At 32.7% G+C, this 19,311-nt stretch overlaps 1 pseudogene; it reads right to left on the bottom strand.

Moving 5' to 3' along the window:
* Nucleotides 1-2,996: 2,996 nt before the first annotated feature.
* LOC108989042 lies at nt 2,997-9,027 on the bottom strand (annotated as a pseudogene).
* Between the last annotated feature and the right edge of the window lie 10,284 nt (nt 9,028-19,311).

The following is a 19,311-nucleotide window of genomic DNA, read 5'->3' as shown; positions in this document are numbered from 1 at the left end:
TGTCTTTCTCAGACTCTCACATCGCACTCTTAGTCTCTCTTCACAAAATCTCTATTGCTCTCTATGGCCATGTCCATCGTCATCGCTGTCGCATCATCTTTGCCGAAGGTAAGCCACAAATCTGGACCTTTTAACTTACGCATTTTGTTTTGTTTTTGTTTTTTTTTTGTTGAGTTATGGAGATTGGAGGAAGGTTATGATTAAATGGAGATGGAGGATGAGATTTGTGAATTGTGTGCTGTGAAGAATCTTGATTTTGCATGTGATTTGTGAATCTTTGAAATGATTTATGAAATTGTGAATGTGCATGGGTTTCGGATTGATTTAGGGTTCCAATCCGAAACCATAAATTAATTTAAGGGTTTCAAACCTTTAGGGTTTCAGATTATATATTTTATATAATTTTTTGTATCTAATTATTTTGCTTGTATTTTTTTTAACTTTTATAATCTCAATGTCATATGCTGAATCCTAATCCTAACTTCCCAAGGACCCAATGATTACTCTCATCTTGATCCCAATCTTATATTGGTTAGTACTTTTAATGTTTATAATTTTTACATTTCTAATATATGTTTTTATTTTTAATTTTTGTTTCTTGTTTATGAATCTAATTTGTTTTTTTGTTTTTTTAAATTATTAATGTTTCAGGTTTTATGATCTGGATTCTCACAGTCTTACAGCAGTCAGCACACGTTACAACTCACTTTTATTAATACTTATATATTTGCTATTACATAATTTTATTATTCCGAACAGTGGTCTAAGAGCAGCGTTCCTGTGTGGCGGAAGGCACTCTTCATGCTCAATTATCGGAAGTTATGTCAACTTTGAAGGGAGAGACTGTGCATTTGCGAGAAGAACAAGAAATGCATAAAAATATGTTAGAGGCAGTGTTACAACAGATCAACAATTTGGCAACCAATTATGAGCAATTGGCTATTATAGCTGGGAACCAACAGTCGGGATAGGGTCCTCAGATCTTCGCACTAAGGTCAGTAACAATCCTTTGTTTGACGGAAATGGGGGTATACAAGTTAGAACACTTAGGCTGGACTTTCCTAACTTTGATGGGTTAGAACCTATGGAGTGGATTCTTAAGGCCCAACAATTTTTTTCCTACTATCATACACCAAATGAATAAAGGTTACAGATAACCTTTTTTTCATATGGAGGGCAAGGCTCTCTCTTGGTACTACTGGCTTATGGACTCAAATCCAGTCCACACTTCAGATGAGTTTGTAATAGCCTTAAAAGTTCGGTTTGGACCCTTAGCTTATGAGGATCCAGTGGGAGCCTTTACAAAATTGAGGCAAACTACCACTATGGAGGAGTACCAATCATAATTTGAAGCTCTATCAAATAGAACATGTGGGTTAACAAAGGAGTTTTGTATTGGTACATTTCTAAGTGGACTTCGAGATGATTTCAGGATTATTGTTACTATGTTTAAATCTACTACACTTTCTGCAGCATTTGGTTTAGCAAGGTTACATGAGGAGGAGGTGATTGTCGAACTCAAGGGAATTGGCTTAAAAACCAACCTCAAACCACCACTGACTAGAACCCCACTCTCAAGCTACCTGTTCCAGCTACTTGTACCCCACCAGACACTAGAACCCTAAATCCAAATCTGTCCAAAAAACCTACCCTACCTATTAGGAGAATTTCTCCTACTCAAATGCAAGAAATGAGAGAGAGAGAGAGAGAGAGAGAGGGCTATGCTATTTCTGTGATAAAAAATTTCACCCTAGCCATAGGTGCAATTGTCTCAAGATTTTTCTGTTAGAAGGGATGGGGATTGAAGAGGAGGAGCCTGAAGAGTTCAAAGGAATGTTGGCAATAATACAAACAGAGTTTCAACAAAAGAAGAAATGGAAGAACTACTGGACATATCATTACATGCCATAGCAGGGTCTTTAGCTCTCAAAATCATGAGGCTACAAGAAGACATAAATCTTCAAAAGGTGCTGATTTTGATTGATACAAGCAATACTCATAGTTTTGTTGATCCATATGTGGCAAAGAAGGCTAAACTGTCAAGGAGAGAAAGCCATCTAACCGTTAAAGTAGTAAATGGGGCTACCCTCCCTTGCCTTAGTTTCTGGAAGGCAGTCCTTATTACTTTACAAGAATTCTATTTTTTAGCTAACCTTTATGTGTTGACACTTGGTGGTTGTGAGGTGGTATTGAGGGTTGATTGGCTAAGTATTTTGAGATCTAGTTTGTGGGACTTTTCTGACTTAACCATGCAGTTCTCTTTTGGTGATGTTACGATTAAGTTACATGGGATACAGTTACCCGCTAGGAGTATAGAGGAAGAGGATCACATTAACCAGCTTAAAAGAGGCTCGACCAAGGGCTTATGGCTTCAAATTCTAGATGGGATTAACCTAGACTCTCAAGTTACTATATCACCAACTGTGAGGCAAGTGTTGGATAAATTCTAGGGTGTTTTTGCTGAACCTACAGACCTACCTCCACCTAGAAGTTATGATCACAAGATACAGCTACAACAGTGGTCTAAACCTACCTGTGTGAGGCCCTACAGGCATCCCTATTACCAAAAAGAGAAGATAGAAAGGTTGGTGGTTGAAATGTTACGCAGTGGCATCATACGAAGCAATCAAAGTCTGTAATCATCACCGGTGCTACTAGTAAGGAAGGCAAATAGTAACTGACGTATGTGTGTGGATTATCGCACCTTAACAGGGACACCATAAAAGATAAGTACCATATCCCCAGGGGCGGAACTAGGATTTGATATTTGGGGGGGCGATTGACAAAGTGTGTGGTATGTGTGAGTATGAATAATATGTATTTTTTACACGTGACTAAATAAAAAATAATAATCATACGTCATAAAATTACATACAAAAAATACATGTCTATAAATCATCTTATAAAATAATTTTCCTTAAGATTTCCATAGTTTGCTAGAGACCATTACAAAAAGAAAGGAAAATGAAATATCAACTTAGGATTTTCGCTTCAAATTAAGTTCGACGACGATCTTTCATGGAATAAAATTCATTCATTATCATCTCCAAAGTGAAATTCTTAGCAATTTCTTTCTCAATATAAACTAGCAAATGATCTGCAAGAAACTCATCTTCCATTCGAGTACGCAATCTAGTTTTTATAAGTTTCATGGCAGAAAATGCTCGCTCAGTAGTAGCAGTAGAAACAGGAAGAGTTAATACTAGACGAATTAACCTGTCAATCAAATAATAAATCTTTGACTTTTCTGAAATTGCTAGTCCTCTGCATAGCTCAGATAATGTAGACATATCTTGAAAATCTAGATGCGTCAGCACATCAAGCTCATAATGCTGCAATTGAATTCTCAAAAGGAATTTTTCTTGTTCAGTAAAATCCTGTGGATAAAACTTCTCAACCAATTTGCATATATCATCAATTTTAAATGATTTGTATGCACCTTTAGGGCTTAAAGCAGCACTAAGAATGAGAAGTTCCATTGTATTCTCGTTAAATCTATTATTCAATTCTTGTAACTGAAAGTCTATTGTAGCAGTAAATATATCAATCCTAAAATGATGCTCCATTGACTTGTCAACTTGATGACGAGATTTGCCTCTAGCTCTTGTATATTGGCCATTCATATCAGGAATAACAATTTAGTGTTTTTCACAAAATGATATAACATCAGTAAGCAAAGACTTCCACCCATCATCTCTCAGATTTTGAATGAGCATTTTTGTGGTTGAAACTAGGCTCATGGCATTCACAATATCTTGAGAATTTTGTTGCAAAGATTGGCAAAGTGCATTAGTGATTCCCATGATTTTTTTCATCATATGTAATATCAGAATAAATTCAAAAGATGTTAATACCATGTAAGCTGCTTCAGCATCACCACGTTGAGAATAATTTGATCCCTCATTTGAGATAGTATTGATAACTGAGCAAGTAGCACTGAACATCCTCATCAAGCTACAAATAGATTGAAAATGAGATCCCCATCTAGTATCTCCAGCTCGTTGTAGCGTACCAATTTGATTTGCCCCTTTTCCAGTCTCAATCTCATTGGAAGCAATCAAATTTTCAATTTCAGCAGCTTGAGCAGATTGTAATTCATCATGACGTTTAGAAGAACCAACAACAATATTGATAATGGATGTCAAATGGACAAAGAACTGATGAACATGTTTGGCTTCTCTAGAGGCTGCAACTAAAGCTAATTGTAGTTTATGAGCCCAACAATGCACATAATATGCATAGGGACAATCTTTAAGAAATAAAGCTTGTAATCCATTCCATTCACCGCGCATATTACTTCCTCCATCATATCCCTGACCTCGAATATTCTCAATTTGAAGGTCGTAACGAGAAAGAAGAGCACATATCTCATTTTTTAGAGTTAGTGCCATAATATCTTTGACATGAACAATATGAAAAAATCGCTCTCTAATAAAACCATCTTTATCAACAAACCTCAAAATGATAGCCATTTGTTCCCTTTTAGACTCATCCCGAGCTTCGTCAACAAGAATACAAAATTTGGCATTCTCGATTTCTTCGCGAATCACATTCCGTACTTTATTTGCAAATATATGCAAAATTTCCTTTTGAATTTTGGGTGATGTATATTTGGCATTCTATGGAGCATTTTCCAGGACAACTTCATTAACTTGATCATTATAACTTGCCAAAAGTTTTATCAGTTCAATAAAGTTACCTTGATTTTTTGAGTCAGAGCTTTCATCATGACCTCTAAAGGCACAAGCTTGGAACGTAAGCCATCGAACACTTTCTATCGAAGTTTTGAGCCGTAACCGATTATTCTCCATATCTTGTGATATTTGTTTTTCAACTAACTTATCAATATGTCTTGACTGATTCATTAGATCCTCACAACATTTTACAGCATTTTTATGTGGTGAATTTGGATCTTTTCCCACATGTCCTATTAAAGGACAATTCATTCCATCATTCACTTTTTTCCAATTGTCAAAACCTTTAATGGTAAATGCATCTGATCCTGGACGGCCTGTTGATTTCTTAGCAAAAATGTAACATGGAAGACAAAATATAGCATTCTTCGATGGTGAGTACTCCAACCAATTTGAATATCTTTGAAACCAAGAAAATTGAAATTGACGACGTTGATTGCCTATTCCTGAAAATGGATATTCTGAAAGCTTAGGTTGATATGGACCAGCTTTAAGATAGGCATGTCGGATCTCATCTTGTAGGTTAGTAGGAAATTCTCATATTTGTGGACGTAATCCTGGATCACGTTCCAAAGAGGTAGCATCCATCTCTTCAGGTTGGATTCTTGAAATTTTAGAGGGACGCTCGTCAGTGATAGAAGCATCACGTTCTGAAGTTACCGAGCTCTCTAAATATATATTACTCTCCGAATTATCCACATTTTTCTTTTTAAAAAAAGAATCAATTGTTCTTGGCTTGCTCATATTTTTCTATACTTTAAGAAAAATTTATAGATTAAGAATAAACTTGAGAAGTACCTAATAAGTATGATATAAAGTTGTTAGATTTTTTGTATAGTTTGTATTTATTAAAGTGAACAAAAAAAACTAGATGCAAATGTTCTATCAGGCTATCAGCAACAAAATAATCATCAAGTTGGTAGAATTGAAAAATTCATAAAGTACCTTTTAGAAATCTGTGGCGGCGTGACCCTCTCTCAAAGATCTTAAGGTATCTTTTATGAGCATTTGATCCCTGAAATAAACTCATAGAAAAAATACAGACAAATTAGATAACACTACTTAAAAGTTTATGAGTAACCTACACAAAATAACAAACTTATTTTTTTTTTTAATTTTCAGCATTTCATACGAATCAAAATAAAAATCCCAACTAATTTTTTTTCTTATTTAAAAAAAAAGGTAATAGAACACTCATGAGTTACTATATATTATTCACAAGAAAAATTATTGTTTTTATCAATTAAAAAAAAAAAGCACATCTTTAACTCTTTTTTTTTTCTCCAACTTACAAGAAAAGTCGACAACCTTCCAGAATCCAAACTTTTTTCTTTTACTTTATTAGTTCATCAAGATTCAAGGCATTAGGCAAGGTGTCTGGTTACTTTATTAGTTCATCGTACACCATTCAATGCCCTGTCTTGCTCTTATCCTCTTAATATATAATAATAAATTATAAAGGGCAAAGGCACTGAGTTGCAGAACCCATTTTTCTAAAATAAAAAAAAAAATAGAAAATCCAAACAAAACTGGACAGTCGAGACTCGAGTTCAACTTACTTCGGTGAATCGGTTTCCGGTGAGGTCAAGAAGTAGAAGAAGAAGAGTAGAAGCACTGCAGCTGATGAAAGGTGAAGCACTGAAGAGGCGAAGCTCACAGTCACTACAGATGCGGAAATGTGAAAATAACTAATATTCGATGTTCAATTAAAAAAAAATGAAACTTGCAGCCTGCAGGTCCGTAGGAAATGAGCCTCGATGAGAAAGTAAAAAGTTTCATATTTCCAAGATATGATCATGCATGCACGGCCCAAACTTGACTCTTGAGTTGCCATTTGTCCGTTGGTATTTTCATCTCTGATATGTTATCTGCCTGTAAGTGTTCACTTCTCAAGATTTATGCTTTATCGGTAAACAGCAAATATTTGTGTGTCAGGTAAAATGAAGTGAAAAGTTAAGAGTGAAGTGATGTGCGTATTGGGATTTGGGGGATAATTTTAATAAAAATTTTGAAAGTTTGAATATTGGGCGATTTAATTATATAAAGAAAGTTGAGTACTTGGGGGGGCGAATTTAATTTATTTACATACTATATGAATATTTTAAAAAACTTTGGGGGGGCGGTAGCCCCCCCAACCTTATAGCTAGTTCTGCCTCTGCATATCCCTAATATTGACGAGTTTCTAGATGAATTATATGGAGCGGTACTTTTTTCTAAACTTGATTTACACTCGGAGTACCACCAAATTAGGATGAACCCGGATGATATTCCTAAAACTGCCTTTAGACCCCATGAGGGTCATTACGATTTTTTAGTAATGTCTTTCGGGCTTATCAATGCTCTATCAACCTTCCAAGGATTGATGGATGAATTTTTTAGGCTGTATCTGAGGAAGTTTTTGTTGGTTTTCTTTGATGACATCCTAATCTATAGCAAGATTGTATAGGAGCATTTACAACTTCTTACTATTGTTATGGAACTTTACAATCTCTTTTTTTTTTTTTGGCAAAAGAATCAAAGTGTATTTTTGGCAGTAAAGAAGTGGAATATTTAGGGCATTTAATTTCTCAAGAAGGAATAAGGGCCAATCCTCAGAAGATTACCGCAATGCAATACTGGTCTATCCCAAAGAATCTCAAGGCCTTAAGAGGTTTTTTAGGTTTCACTGGGTACTACAGAAAACGTTTTTAGGGATACAGAGCACTTGCAACCCCTCTTACATCACTTCTGAAGAAAGATTCTTTCATTTGGACAGAAACGACTCAAAGTTGGATTCGGAGTTTTTTTTCAACAAAAAGTCAGAGTCGGAGTCGGAGTCGGAGTCGGAGGTGGTGGTGTACCGACTCTGACTCCAACTCTGCATTGCACATATTTTTATAAAAATATATATATATATATTTTATATATTAATCATATATATTTTATATAACTATAGCTTATATAGTTAGTTAAATACTAGTATGAACAAATGTACCTAAAATAATACACTTATACTATAATATAAATAGACTAATTTGACTAATAATAATTTAGTATATGTAAACACCATACTATTACTACCATGTAACACTAATGTATAATAATATGTAATACTAATATATAATAGCTAATGTAGAATAACATTTAATACTAATGTATTATGTATAAACACAAATGTATAAATTTATAATAACATGTAATACAAAGGTATAAAAAAAAGAGTATAATAACATGTACTAGTAATGTATAATAATCAATATATAATAACATCCAACATTAATGTATAATAATTAATGTATCATAACATCTAACAACAATGTATCTCTCTATATATATAAAGAGCTTATGAAACATAATTTTCTTGTTTTAACGGAATATGCTGGTTTTCATTAACTTTCCATCCGTTTGTAATAGTTACAGAATACAATGATACAATTGTATTTTCCTTTACATTCTATTTGTGGCTACTTTTATGGTTTCTATTTCTATATATATAAAGAGCCTATGAAATGGAATTTTCTTGTTTTAACAGAAATTTCTTGTTTTAATGGAATATGCTGGTTTTTATTAACTTTTCATCCGTTTGTAATAGTTACAGAATACAAGGATACAATTGTATTTTCCTTTATATTCTATTTGTGGCTACTTTTATGGTTTCTATTCCATTATTAATATATTTAAATATGTTAATAAAGTAGATTTATTATAATAATAAATCATGGATTCAATTTTCAATTTGAAAATACGTTATAATAGGAAAATAGATTTATGTAGATTTGTCTTTTCGTATTTATTATAATAGGAAAGCATTATAATAATTTACAAATAGCCTATCTTTCAACAACTTTTAAGATATATATTGGGAATATATATAGAATGGTAAAAGGTAGGAATAGAGGCAGAACGATTAAATTATTAATTATTGTGAGGATCGAAAATCGAAAAGCAAAAACAGTACATGTGTTTTTTAACAATAAAAATATGGTTCATATTATATAAATATATAGTGCATGTATCTTTTTATTACAATATTATTAACTCTATTATTAAATCTAAAAATTTTGTGGAGCCATGTGTTGGTCAATTAAGAAACAAATTTTTTATAAAAAATCTGTTAATTTACTATTAATTATTTCTTATGAAACTATTCTATTCCCTATTCATAAATAGTCAATTTTGGGGACTTTTTATTTTGTCATAAATGTTGTGATTAACTTTAGACTTCAGTGATGACGCATGCATGTCCCCAAAAACAACCAAAAAGAAAAAAAAAATAGAAGAAGATAAACTTGACGTACGACATCTGATTATCCCCAAGATCACGATGATCATGAATCGAGCCCCCAGCCGCCATGGATTATGCAACCATGAAAAAATATGTGTGTGTGTTTCGAATCAGCTATAGGTGAAAGTGTACGTTCAAGATATAATGCATGTGACACCAAACGATTGACAATTAAGTATAAAAAAATAAATACTTTTCTAATTATTTGAGACTATATTAAAGAGTAATAAAATGATAATATTTTAAAAAAATGATAATTAAACAGATCTAGCACTTCTTTAAGATGAGCAGCCCATGATCTATCTCTAAATAATTTATCACAATATAGCTAGGCCAACTCAATAACTTAAATAGTTAGATACAGAACAATATATTAATATAAGGAGTCTACAACTTTCGAAGAACAGATCGATGCAAGCTTAAAAATTTATTGCAAATTTACTATAGAAAGACAATAGATGATCATGATTAGGAGTAATTAGAGTAATTGGGTAATTTACTAAAAGATCATCATGTGGACGCATTCTCATGATTGCTAATTAATGATTATTTTTATAAGCCTATTATATCATATCATGTCAGCCACTTTCATTACATTTATATGTAAAAATACTGTTTAATTTATGTATATACAATTAGTCCAGTTTATATTAAAAAATAATCGAATTGAGATGGTTTTAGATGAGTTGAATAAAATATTATTAGGATATTATTTTTAATATTACTATTGTTTTAGGATTTGAAAAAATTGAATTGTTTGTTATATTTTGTATATGAATTTGAAAAAATTGTAAAAATAAGATGAGATGAATTGAGGTTAGTTCGGAATACAAACAAGGCCTTAGAAGTGCTCAATCATGCCCTCACCATCATTTTATATATAAATAATAAATAAAAAAGCGTTGTGGATAAATAATTAAAAAGCTATTCAATTTTTTTTTTTTTGTAGGAACATCTACCAATTATAGGACCATATTATAGCTTCTATTAATGCTCTTCTTTTATAATATATCAAAGCGTGTAATTATTTATAAATTACATGAACATTACATCATTATTATATTAACCAAAAACATTACATCTTTATTAATAAAAAATTAGTTCTTAACAAAAAAAATTTATTTTCTTCTAGTAAATATTTGAGCATAATGTTTTAACAAAGTTGTCTGCGATAAGATTAATACAAATCCAATAAAAACATTAGTTCAAAATATGAATCCTTTGATGTTTCCACAAATAATTTATGTTCTAATTATTTGTTACTTGGAAACAATATTTCAATTTTGTTTAGAGAAAGTACAAAAACGTTTTCCCTCTCAAGTTTAATTTCAAAATAATCTACATTTGGTCTTACTGGCTGCACCACCTTTTTTTTTGTTTTTTCCTCATATTCCAGAAATGTTGTAGAGACTAGAGATAGATATTTGGGTATGCAATGATCTATTTTGCTTGTGATGATTATTTATAGGATCATGTTAAAACTTCTATTAATGTATAAGTACTAATGTATACATCGTTATTTAATTAATATGTAAACATTAATGTATAATAATATGTAATACTAAAGTATAATAACAGGTAATAGTAATGTATAGTAATCAATCTATAATAACATATATGTAATACTAATGTATAAGCACTAAGCCACTAATATATAATAACATGTAATTAAAACTATAGTATAAGTTTATAATAAAAATAAGTTAAACATTAGTATAAAATATTATTATACTAAGTTAATATTTAATAACATGTGATACTATAGTATAATAACATGTAATTTTTTTTACATCATAATAACATGTAATTAGACATTAGTTAAATAGTAATTGTTAATAATCAGTACTAAGAATTAAATTTAGTGATAAAAAGATTATAAAAACCATAAATAAAGAAATTTATGACTAAAACAAAGATTAAAATTTATTTAGGATTTAGGAAAAAAAGAATGGGCTCAAAATAGGGTTTATAGGAAGGGAAGCCCAATACATTGTAGCTGTGCAGCCCAAACCGCCCAAAATGGCCGAAACAGAGTCAAAACATCGTCATTTGACTATGTTTTGATCACAAATCGTAAAACGGCGCCCTTTTTAGAGGTTAAAACGGCTCCCTTTTACGTCGTTTTTGCTTACTCTCCCTTTCCCCCCAACCCCCCCGACTCATTGTTAATCATGATTCACTTTAGTACTTAACCTCTTCACGAAAACTAACTCTAGCTGCACGAACCCTAACCCCACAATCTCTTAGCCCCAGTCCATGGTTGCTTTTGGGACTTTTTGCTTTGGGAAACAAATTATAATATCAATGTTAGAATGCACAACGGAAAAATACCTCAAGTTCAGCTAATAAAATTGCTACATAAGTTTTTCCAGATTGATAAATCCCAAGCGTTTCCACTTAGTGGCGAAAGTGTACTACATAGTATAAAATTAGAGTAACACTTAACAAATCCTACATACGGCTGGCCTTAAAGGCCAACCTTTACACTGCAGCCGTTGCAAGCTGCAACAGCTTGTAACGTATGTCTTTAAGCCATACGTTGCTTTGAGGCTTAAAGGGAGGGGGTCAGCCCACGTGGGCGCCCCTCTCCTTGCTTCTTGCTAACATCTCTCACTCGCACACAGAGGGCATGACCCCAGGTCTGCATCTCTCTAATGTTCTCAATCTTGTTCATACAAGTAAATAGGCCGTGCGACCACCTAGCACATCTGTAGAAAGGTGGGAGTACATATACCAAATCTCTCACAGAGAAGACTAACATAGTAACATCCATAAAGTGTCTGGTCATGTCCTAGACTCATTCGATCGTACCAAGATCAAGCATTTTTGAACCCTCTTGAGTTTAAAAAACTTAGAACAATGCTTAACTACCTCTAAATCATTTCAATGTGTTCACAACTTTTAGCTGCTACCAAGATGTAGCGTCATTGTTTGACGTCAGCAAACACTATCAAAGATACAATATCAAAGAGTTTTCCCTTTGCACTCATATCACTCAATTTTGGTTGAACCGTTTTTCCAACAATGTCTCTTTAGACCGTATCAATCATGACCATAGACAGCATGCCAAAGTAGCAGACATCACAACCTCCATCTCGTGACATAGTCAAAAGTAAAGGACATTTAAAAAAAAAATGAGACTCACACAGTGAAAAAGAGGGAAACATTTAAAAAATGTCTCTTTAAGCCATACGTTACAAGTCAAGTAACGTATGGCTTAATGCCATACGTTGCTTTGAGGCTTAAAGGGAGGGGGTCAGCCCACGTGGGCGCCCCTCCTTGCCTCTTGCTAACAATCAATATTGCTGAATTATTATATTTATTAAATATAAAAAGTATTCATATTATACATATATCAATACTACTATGTATATAAAAAGTAGACAGTGTCGACTTTGTATATTATAAAACTATTGATATTATAATTATAAATATAAAAAGTAATGATATTATACATTCGCTTGCTTATTGCTTAATTATAGGTTTTCTTAATAATTTTTATATAGGTTTGTACTTAGTACTTGCTTAATTAGCATTATAAATTATAAATTTCCAGTAGCTTATATATGATGTCAAATTGTCAATTGAATTGCTTTAGGACTTACTACTGTAATAACTTATTGATGGCATTATAAACTATGTTGCTTTGGGACTTATTGCTTGAGAATGTTAATTCAGATGCGAGGCCATAAAGAATTTGATGGCATTATATATAGATGGAGGTTTTAATTTCTTGACCACCCAAAATGGTACTCATGTTTATGATTTTCTTACTCAGGGGCGGAACTAGAAAATCTAGTTTGGGACACCCAAGTTACAAAAAAATAATTTGGGAGAGGGGGCGGCAATTACTAATCTTCATATAATTTACTTAAAAACAACTTTAAAAAAATGTATCAAATTTTGATTTTTTTTGGGGGGGTGAAGAGGTCCCTTAGTTCCGCCCCTGCCTGTACTAATATATTATGTAGGTCTAAAAATATTTTCCTTACTAAACTCTTTTCATATTTTTTAGGCACAACTTGGAAGTTGGAATGACACTTGGAACATTTAATTTATTTTAGTTCATTTGTTGGGCATTTACATTTGTTGTTGTTGGGAACATTTAATTTTGTTGGCACTTATAGAAAATGTTGGGTTTTTTTCCCGTTGTCCGAATGGGAACCTAGAAAATGTTTGTTGTAGTAGTTGAAATGAAATATTATTATGATTGATGTAGATGATGGGTGTGGATGTTTATTGTAGTAATTAGATGGATGTGGATGATGAATGATAGGAGTACCTATAAGAATATGACTTTCTTTTTAATTTTTTTTTAATATTTTGAAGCATGTTAGTATGATACTTGTTTTATTTAGTTGTATTTCTTGTTATGTTTTTTGTAAAATTGAAGTAAAAGTGAATTATTTAATTTAGATTATGATTTTTGAAAAAATTGAAATTTGAAAGCTCACACAAAAATTCTTTTTTTAAAAAGTGGGTCAAGTATGAAATTTAAAAAAAAAATACAAAATCCAACTTTGCTCTGACAAGTCAGAGTCGGAGTCGAATCAGAGGATGTACATCTTAGAGTCGGATTCAGAGGTTGGATTTGACCTCTGACAAAATCGGAGTCGGAGTCGAAGGCTGGGCATACCGACTCCGACTTGGTCGGTGCTTAGCCCTACCCAAGACCCCCAGTTGCAACAGCTAATTAGCCACTACCATCAGGGGATCTTGAACCCAACTTTTTACCAAGTCCGGAATGAGCTACTCTTCTATTAAGGTAGGCTTCATCTCGGATCTTTGGTATCTTTTCAGCAGCAGATCCTACAATAGTTCCCAACATTAGGAAGCCACATAGGGATACATAAAACACATGCAAGAGTAAAGATGGAGTTTTTCTAATATGGATTGTGGAGTGACGTCCGAGCTTATGTATGTGAATGTGACACATGCCGAAGGAACAAGATTAAAACTCTCCATCCTGTGGGGTTGCTTCAACCTTCACCAATTCTTTCAAAAAATTGAGCATATATAAGTATGGATTTCATCGAAGGGTAACCACCTTCAGGTGGAAAAACTATAATAATAGTGGTGGTGGACAGGTTGAGTAAGTATGCTCATTTTTATGACCCCCACTCATCCATATACAACTTTAATTGTCGCACGGGTCTTCATGGAGAATGTATTTAAACTACATGGGTTCGCACATAACATTGTCAGTGATTGAGATCCAGTTTTTACAAGTCATTTTTGGAGGGAGTTGTTTATAATTAGTGGAATTGAAGTCTTGCTCAGTTCAGCATACCATCCGGAGACAAATGGTCAAATAGAAGCCATGAATAAAGTACTCGAGTGTTCCTGAGGTGTTTCTCTAGTGATAGACCAAAAGATTGGGTGCAGTGGTTACCCTTAGCAGAATACTCATACGATACCTCTATGTACTCCTCTACAAAAATCTCACTATTTGAGGCAGTGTATGGCCAATGTCCATCACACATGCTGCCATATGAACCAGGCTCAACCAGGGTTCAAGCAGTTGACGAGGAGCATCGGAGTCATGACTTCGTAGCCACCTTGGTCCGAGAAAACCTACAAGAAGCCCAAGCAAAAATGGAATTTTTTGCATATCTAAAATGAACAGACAGAGAATACATGGAGGGAGAATGGGTTTACCTCAGACTGCGTCCCTATCGATAGATGTCAGTATCCATGCGACAGAACCTTAAGATCGCACCCAGGTACTATGGACCTTTCAAGATCCTTCGCCAAATAGGGAAGGTGGCGTATGAGCTCAAGTTGCCCACAGATTCTCTCATCTATCCTATTTTCCATTCTTCGTGCCTCAAACGAAAGTTAGGGAATGGAGTACAGTCCATACCAAGACTCTCGATTGTAACCCAAGAAGGAACCCTAGCCCCTGAGCTCGAGAAAGTTTTACAACGGAGGCTTTTGAAGAAGGGGAACAAAGCAGGAGTTGAAGTGTTGATTCACTGGAAAAGGGGCGGCTGAGGAAGACGCCACATGGGAGGATTTGTCAACACTAAGGAGGCGCTACCTAGACCTTGTGGGCAAATGTCCTCTAAGTAAGGGGATTTGTTATGTGCGGTGGTGTATGCCCTAATATGTAGGGTGTCATTGTTAATCGGGGAAGTGTCCAAAGCTACGTCCAGTTTGTCTATTTTGTTTATGTCAGGGTTATTTCTATATTTGATTTTATTTGTTATTTGTTTAAGGTTTTGACTGAGTCTTGGATAGTGGGTCAGTTATTATTAGGTGCGTTATATTACGGTAGAACGTGGGCAAATCCTTTGGGCTATTGTAATCGTGCAACAATAGATCTATTATGTATTTGTCTATTTAAATTCAATGAAATCATCAGTTTGCATCATTACATTGTTTACGCGCTGGAGGCCTGTGGCACCTCGAATCGCCATACTTATATATTTGCTATTACATAATTTTATTATTCCTAGCAACAAATTTTGAAAGAGAGAATTAATGTATAGGATGTTCGTTATTTATACAAGGGAAACTCATTTTAATTGATTTTATTTTGGTCTGGTTATCTTTATTATGCAGGATGATTCCGCACAAGACGAAGCTTGGGGTGACGGTGCTTGCTCAATTGAAGGTAGACGAGGGGATTCCTCGACCATATGATAAGACCAAGAGGATGGTTATTCTCGATGCATTAAAGTTAGTTTTCCTTTTGAAATCTTAATACTGACTTTGGTTGGCTTGTGGGTTTTTGATTCCAATAGATACTGACTTGAGGCTTCAGAAGGGGCACAAGTACTGTTTGATAGGCCGCCTCTCATCGGAGGCTGGATGGAACCACTGTGACATGATCAGGGTTAGACGCCAACTTGTTTAATTTCCAATTAAGATGTTTTACCGTACTTTATTTTATTATCAGTAATAATTCTGTTACATAAAGTCACTTTTACGTACTTCTTACTTATTCTACTAATTTGGCAGAACTCAATATTTATTTTATAGTAAAAAAAAAAGAAGTAACGTAGCCAATCACATCAACAGAATATACAAAGAATAAGCAAAAGTGATTATCGCATCAGCAGAATAAGTAAAGAATACGTAAAAGTGACTGCACATAGAGCATAAAGATATGAATGGCTATGATTCTAACTTTTGTACATTGTTCACGCTGAGTTGGTGTCTAAGACACCGTGTCTTTATTGGTTATTTAGACCATGAAACTGGAGCCTGTTGCAACAGGATATATTGTTTTTTTATGTTGTTCTTACCATATGAACATAAACAATTTGTGCTGGGATGATGATTGTCCTTATGGTTCACTTGTCCCAGTGCAAGTCCCGTTCACTGATCATCTTCTTGTTTAGTATCGCATAATTTACTCATAATAATCCCAGATGTCTTCCTTCTTTTCTTGCCCACAGTTTTTGCCGTCTGAACCTGAGGCGCAGTTAATTTATTATGGAAGTGTTCTTTGATGTGATTCTATGGCCTTTAATTTCGAAGTAGTCATAATTCTTGTTTGAATAAATGTTTGCGACTTGTAAGAAATGATTTTGAATCATCCACCCCCTGATTTATGAAATGATAAAGTCAGAATAGCTAATTAATTGTTTTTTGCAAGTTTTCTAACTATTTTTTTCACCCAAGAGCTGAGAAGAAGAGAAAAGAGAGCGCTCAGGTTGCTAGCAGCAGTTGAACAGTTTGTTGAATAGTGAGTTGAGATGAGATGATTTGAGATAAAAGTTGAATAAAATATTATTAAAATATTATATTTTAATATTATTATTATTTTAAGATTTCAAAAAGTTAAATTATTTATTATATTTTATATGAAAATTTAAAAAAATTATAATGATTAGATTAGATGAGATTATTTTTTTTTTTTAATCCAAACCTAACTTTATAGTGAAGGCTCAGAAGGCTGCAGAGGAAAAGCTTGGCTCCCAGCTAGACATCCTTGCTCCTGTTAAGTACTAAAATTTTACAGATAAGGTAGTTGCATACAGTTTTGTCCAAGGATTATGTCGTAATGAATTCCATCAGTTTTGTTGTCCGTAGAATGTCTCCTAAGCTATTCCATTTTTCTTTGTTTCTGAAGAATGTCTCATAATTTCTATGTACACTAATTTTTGGTTAATTTATTCCTGATGCTCTTTTTCTCAATGGTGGTGGGACCAATTGTGGGACCTATGGTTGCTTTAGTAGTAGAACTGTAGATGGCCATTGGTCCAGATTGGAAAAACCGACTGGACAAGACCAAAAACTTGTTTGGTTGGTTTCGATCCTCTATTTTTGGGACCGAATGAGTTTCAATCTTGTCCCGAGGTAGGATTTTTGATGCCGAACCGACCGAATTATAAATATATATTTTTAAAGATATTTTTTTTATAAATTATATATATTATTTTATATAGTTGTTATATAAGTGAATTATATAATTTTTATCTAACCTATGACTAAAATGTTAAATATATAATTATTAATTAACTAACATATAATTATCAATTTTGATAATTTGAACAACTTTTTTTAGGCTATTTTTAAGAAAAAAATGTGCAAATAAAATTAAATAGTTGTATTATTCAAAATTATAAATATTGTAGGTTTTTTTCATACTAAAGGGCCGAAAATACAAATTGCGAGCTTTTTTATATACTTAAAAAATGATGGGTTTTTTTTGTATGATTAGGCTCCCATTTAAAACTGGCCAGATTAATATGGATTGATAGCTAATGGTCCATTACTCCGGTCCACTAGGGGTGATCGGTTTGGTGTTCGAGAAAATGATGATCTCCTGGACCGATTTACACCCCTAAACACCACTTAAACATGTACTTTTTAATTTTTAACTTTTTCATGTAATCATTATAATTTTTCCAAACTTCTAAACAATACACAAAAAGAAAATTCAACATTTTTAAATTCTAAAACAAAAATAATATTAAAAAATTATACTCTAACAATATTTTAATCTTATAATATTTTTATTTAACTTATTTTTCTCTCTCTCTCTCTCTCTCCTTTCCCAAAATCTACTAAAATATCATAATTTAAATAATTTCACTATTATTTACAAATTATTTTATTATTATTCACGTATTTCTTATCTTATCTCATTCTCCAAACATTCCTATATTTCTCCAACTTAATCACGTTATGGTGAAGTTGGTTCTTTGGCCAGAATGAAGGTTTGCCTTCTGTGTAATTGTTTTTAAAGAATAATAGTTTGTATTATGACAAGTTTTAAATTAGTCTTTTCCATTTCAAACTTCGTGTCTCTCTTAATAAACAAAAAATACATGGTGGCATTTTTAAGACTACAATGTGTATTTTTCTTTAGTTTAAACAACTTAAGTTCAAATAAAAAATTAGATTATAATAATTTATTTTTAAATAAGAAAAATAGAAAAAATAGTGTTGTTGTGATGGGAGGCTGGTGGCTGGCTAGATGCCGTTTGGATAGCTAATAGTAAGTTGAAATGAAAGTTAAATAAAATATTATTAAAATATTATTTTTAATATTATTATTATTTTAAAATTTGAAAAAGTTGAATTTTTTATTTTATTTTGTGTGGAAATTTAGGTCTCGTTCACTTTCACAAAATTTTTCATCTCATCTAGTCGTTAAAACTTTTTCAAATTTTCACATAAAATAAAATAAACAATTCAATTTTTTCAAATCTCAAAATAAAAATAATATTAAAATAATATATTCTAACAATATTTTATTCAATTTTTAACTTTTATCTCAACTCATATCATCTCATTTCATTTATGAAAATAAACGAGATTTTAAGAAAATTATAATGATGAGATAAAATGAGATGAAATATTTTTTATATTCAAACGAGACCGTCGGTCGTCCTATGGTGGTCAAGCCACTATTCGCTATCAGATCTTGACCACCATTATAAGGTGGACCGAGGACGGATTGTAATCGAATCCTCCCATTGATTTTGATTTTGAAAAGTAAAGAAAATGAATTTTATGTATGATAGTCTTACGGACGGAGTGTAACGTGTTTTTCTAATTATTAAAATTGAACAAAATTTATAAAGAGGGAGTTGATTCAAAAATTGAACAGAATAATAATATTATTCCTTAAAAAACACTGCACAAAGAGCGAATTTTAACCTATCGAAACCACAGAGGGCTATTGATCGAATTTATTAATCAGAAAGAGAGAGAAAAAAAAAAAAGTTGAATTTGTGATCGCTAGTAAATGCTTTCATCTTTTTGAGTTAGGTAAAACATCAACCATTATTAATGCATGAGCAAGAACGACAACTAGAGAGCTAATCGTTCGAGTGCATACTGGGCGGTGAAATTATTGATCATGTTGAGAATGAAATTCTAAGCAAAGCTAAAAAG

The sequence above is a fragment of the Juglans regia genome, chromosome 10 (assembly GCF_001411555.2).
Source record: "Juglans regia cultivar Chandler chromosome 10, Walnut 2.0, whole genome shotgun sequence".
In the NCBI taxonomy this organism is placed as follows: domain Eukaryota; kingdom Viridiplantae; phylum Streptophyta; class Magnoliopsida; order Fagales; family Juglandaceae; genus Juglans; species Juglans regia.
The sequence above is the reverse complement of the archived record's forward strand: the minus strand, read 5'-3'. Positions and strand labels throughout refer to the sequence as shown.